Source organism: Triticum dicoccoides, chromosome 6B (genome assembly GCF_002162155.2).
Source record: "Triticum dicoccoides isolate Atlit2015 ecotype Zavitan chromosome 6B, WEW_v2.0, whole genome shotgun sequence".
Taxonomy (NCBI): domain Eukaryota; kingdom Viridiplantae; phylum Streptophyta; class Magnoliopsida; order Poales; family Poaceae; genus Triticum; species Triticum dicoccoides.
This window is the reverse complement of record NC_041391.1, coordinates 660496437-660501399: the sequence shown is the minus strand read 5'-3', so window position 1 is coordinate 660501399 and position 4963 is coordinate 660496437. Positions and strand designations below refer to the sequence as shown.

The window sequence follows — 4963 nt, the reverse complement described above, 5'->3', positions numbered from 1 at the left end:
CCTGAGTATTATATCTGCCCCTCCAGTGCATCACACAATTACCGACCTTGGTCACCACAGGAGCAAAGTCCTTGGCATAGAGCTTGTCATAAGTGATAGGCAGGCCCAAATACTTAATAGGAAGAGAGCCCAGAGAGCATGCCACCCTTAGAGCTTCAACGTCAAAAACACCCATGACAAGAACCTCGCTTTTAGAGAAATTAATCTTAAGCCCCGAAAGAGCTTCGAAACAGAGGAGGAGAAACTTGAGATTGCCGATGCAAAGGTCATTAAATTCCACCAAAATGATAGTGTCGTCAGCGTACTGAAGATGCGTAATTCCTTCCGGAATGAGGTGGGAACTAACAGGGGAGATATGACCGGCCTCCGCAGCTCTAGATAGGATGTTAGTAAGGGCGTCCGCAACGAAGTTGAAAAGAATGGGCGAGGCCGGGTCGCCTTGCCGCAGACCCCTAGAGTTTTTAAAGAAGTTACTAATATGTCCATTAACATTAATAGCAGTATGGCCCCCCATGACCAACTGCATGATACAGTGCACCACCCCACTGTCAAACCCTTTTGCAAGGAGGACTTGTCTCAGGAAACCCCAATTAACCGAATCGTAGGCCTTTTCAAAATCTAATTTGAGTATAACTGCCTTGTTCCCAGATTTGTGAATATCATGAACGATTTCATGGAGACAGAGAACTCCGTCCAAGATGAAGCGCCCCTTGATAAAAGCCGACTGAGTATGAGATAGGGTGCGATGAGCCACTGGGGTGAGGCGAGTGGCCAGACATTTGGCAGGGAACTTGGCAAAGTTATTAATGAGCGCGATAGGTCTAAACTGGGAAATTAAGTCAGCACCCTTAATCTTGGGAATAAGAGAGATAACCGCATAATTCAGCCTGGAGATATCAACTGTGCCCAGGCAGTAACCTTGAATAACTTGGCAAATAAGATTTTTAAGAATAGGCCAAAACTTTTTAAAGAAGGGGATAGAAAACCCATCCGGGCCAGAGGCAGAATTAGGGTTAGCCTTCGTAATAGCAGAAAATATTTCCTCTTCAGAATAGGGGATCATCAAGTCCGAATTTTCCTCCTGGGAAACCAAGGATCCCTGGTTCCAAAAGTTAGCAGCAAGCCTGGAACCCTGATCAGGCTTGGCGGAAAGAAGCGAAGAAAAGAAAGAGACTATGTGGTTAAGTGTGACGCCCTGGTCGGAAGTACGTACCCCATCAATAATCAGGCCATCAATTAGACATCTGCGCCGTCTCCCATTTGCAATCGCAAAGAAGTAAGCAGAGGGAGAATCCCCTTTTAGGAGCCAGTTGGACGCGCCCCTCTGGCGCCAGTAAATCTCGTTAAGCCGATGCAGGTGCATCAACGCACGTTCAAGGGAGAACCGAAGGGACCAATCAGAATCAGAGAGGCCAGAGGCATCCGCCCGAGCATCAAGGATCTCAATCTGGGTCAAAAGAAGGGTCTTCTCCCTGCGTTCCTAGGCCGAATAGTTCCGGGACCATCCCCGAAGGAATTTGCGAAGCAAGGCCGAACAATTATGCCAATCATCCATGGGAACAAAGGAACGATGAGGCGCAGACAGAATCGCACTGATTTTAGACCCCAGGAGGTCACAGAAACCCTCAATAAGGAGCCAAGAGGCGTCAAACTGAAATCTAGAGGGGGAAGAAGTAGAGGGAGGGTGTACTTAGTGTAGAATTGATCCCTATTGATTTAACCGCTACGGCCACCACTAGCTAACATAATCAGAAATTCCATCTCTCCAGACTAGCATTTATTCCTTAAATTAATTAATTAGCAAGAACAAGCAAATCTGGTGGATATCCACAATCAGTTATAGTTTTGGGCATCCACCAATTGACTAGCTCGAACATAAGCCGCTCTATTAGCCTCTAGGACAATGACTAATGATAACATACTATGAAAATTGTGACATAAATAGAGGCTAATACAACAACTCATGCTCTATTAGCCATGCATGGCGGCGTTGTGTTTTAAGGGGCAGCAACACTTAACATATTTCAGTGGGTGGGTAATATTCTTGCAGTAGGCTCCACCAACATAGAAGTGATTTCCTTTGCACAATTCCTCACAGGCCGAGGGATCACAGAATGGCCTGCTAATGCACCATTCTGTCAACGTGTTGGGTGGGCAACAACATTCACTATCATCGCTCTTGCAGTAGTACCTTGTGTCATCACCGACCAGTTCGAGACACAAAGTAGGGCAGACGGAGATGCACACGCCACTCTTGATACATTTGTCCACGCCTGTGTGAAAAAATAGTAGTTAAAATGTTTTTTTTTGTGTGTGTATATATATGAGATGGTGTCTATCAATCAATGGTGTAACAAAAAGAGAACCCATGCAACTGAGAGAAAAAGGAACCCATGTGTTAACCTTGTGCGCAATGGGAGAACAAGATGATGGCCATAGCCGCAAGTGCCACCAACCATGGAACCCCTGTGTGACTCTTGATTAGCGCCATACTACAACCAACCAACCAAGTAGGTTCTCTCTTTCTTCTTCTATCTTCCCACAATTGGTCGATGAAAACACTGCTCTTTGTGGATGTTTATATACGTAGAGCAGATATGGATCATTCTTTGTTTAATGTGGTAGGTATATTGGCCAGGAATTAACTACTATCCATGAAGTCATTTCTATTAATTATAGGCCATTCTTTTGAAATTATTACTATCCATAAATATCATACTCCCTTCGTCTAGGTGTGTAAGTCATCTTACGGAAATCAAATAATCCCAAAACACTTAGGCGCGGTGCATTAAATTCTACCTCATTTCTTGTTTCTTGACATATCAACCAATAAGAGATGTGGGATGTGCATGCTTTTAATGACTTGAGACTACCAAACATGACATGCAGAGGTTAGCTCATTGCATGCAATGCTATTAATTAGCAAATGAACATTAAGTTCTCTCGTTTTCTCCTTCTCCTTGGTCACGGTGCACAACCTAAGATGACTTACTCACCTAGACGGAGGGAGTACTTTATATAAGGAGAGACAGATATAGACCATGCTTTACGATATTGATTACAACCTGTAATTCCTACATATAGACCATTCTTTCCACACAATTGATATCCATAAAGACTATGCTTTATATAGGGAGAGGCCATTAGAGCATCTATAGCCGGACGCCTCAAACCCGTCTCATACGCCCGGGCGGGCCGTCCGGTTACTGACCGGGCATGACTTTTCGATTTAGACATGCTTCTTAAACGGGCCTCGAACGCCCGGGCTGACCGGCACCTCTCATATCCAGTCCAGATATGGGGCGGATATGGCGGCGCCCAGACAAGCCCGTCACGTCAGATCCGACAACCCGATCCCATGCAAATTGCACCAAATCCATCAAATCCGTTCTCCTCCTCCGGCCGCCCTCCAACATTTACCGCGTCCGTAGCCTCGACGTCCTTCACCCTTGTTCCAAATCCTCACCATCGGCCCCGATCCACCACCGGAGATGTCGTCCAGCCCGACCCAGACCGCCGCGACGGAGACACAAACCGGATGCAGGCAGAGCAGGTAGCCCGGATGCAGGCGGAGCATGACGCATTCCGCCAGGAGCACGACGCATTCCTCTCGGAGCAGGCGCCCGACCAGTGATCCGAGGCCATCCGTCACGCTCGGACATTGATTTCATTTTGGCATGTCCAGTTTGTTGAACTATGATTTTCTTTGCAAGTCTAGATGCTTTTAAATGACCCATACGCTAAAAGTCTGGCATCCACTTTTTAGCATTTGGGATTGAACATTGATTTGTCCGTCAAATCACACTGGACGCATCTAAAAGCACCCTGGGCAGCCACGTCAGCTTCCTTTGTTCGATATACATGTTCAAACCGAGCGAACTGAAGGAGTTGGCTGACCACTCTCCCCCACTCTTCTCCCCATTGACCTCCATCAACATCCCGGTGAGCTCCACGACGGCGGAGCTGCACAGAAAAGCCAGAGAACCTGAGTTGAAAGGAGATGGAGGGAGGGAGGAGAAGTGCCACGACATGAGGCGCTGGTGGCCGGCTGGCGACTGGGGCAGAGCGAAGGAGATCCGGTGGAGGCTCGACATCTCCTTGGGTGGAGATGTGTGCCCAAGTTAGGTGTCAAAATCTGGAGAGGGCGGAGACTATGAGGCACTGTCGCGCAGATGCCTCTCAACGTGTCGGCGACGGCGGCGAGATTCGCCATTTCGAAGACGAGTTGAGGACGATGGAGCAGCCCGGCGAACTCTTCGACGACGTCGTCGCGGAAATCCTCTTCCGCCTCCCCGCCCACGCTGTCCTCCGCTGCCCTGCAGTTTGCCGGCGCTGCCGCCGCCTCGCCGACGATCCGTCTTTGCTCGCCGCCCGCGCCCGCCACCTCCCGCTAGAGGTTCTTGCCTACACCACCACCACCGTCCAAGAATCGGGCAGCACCCTCTACGTCGCGCTGGCTGGACCCTGTCTTGGGGAGCCGTCGCCTCGCCCGGTACCTGAAGACGATTCCTTGTTGGCGGCATTGATCCGTAAAGGTTTACAATTTTTGATTTGGTGCTAGATCTAAGTGAATGTTTATATTGGAACTGCATTGAAGAAGGGAACGGGCTCGATGAACGATTCTGGGTTCTCCAGCTTTAACTTCTCTAGTGATCTACCGTGGCACACATATTTTGCAGGGATTCAGGGATGTCAAGTTCTCTGGGGGTATGACTAACATTTTAAGCTTCAGAATGTTTGTTAACATGGACTGTAGTTCATCATGGTAAATAAACATAGTTTCAGTAAAAAAAATCATGCCTGCTTTTACTTGGTTGTGCCAAACCTACAGACTTTTCTGACGAAGTTTGAGAAATCTTACATTTGTACATTTCGTTGTCTTTTAGATATTCATGAGTAATACAGAGTATCTATGTTAGAGTACGTAATGGCCTAATGGGTCTGGGCTAGCGGTATAGCCGGT

The 4963-nt window shown here is 47.8% G+C and overlaps 1 long non-coding RNA gene across 1 annotated transcript; it reads right to left on the bottom strand.

Annotated features, from left to right (window-relative positions):
• Nucleotides 1–1755: 1755 nt before the first annotated feature.
• LOC119320399 lies at nucleotides 1756–2534 on the bottom strand. The gene is made up of 2 exons (XR_005154969.1): nucleotides 2404–2534; nucleotides 1756–2273 (listed from the first exon to the last, which is right to left on the bottom strand). It is a non-coding gene; the product is annotated as an uncharacterized LOC119320399 (long non-coding RNA).
• Between the last annotated feature and the right edge of the window lie 2429 nt (nucleotides 2535–4963).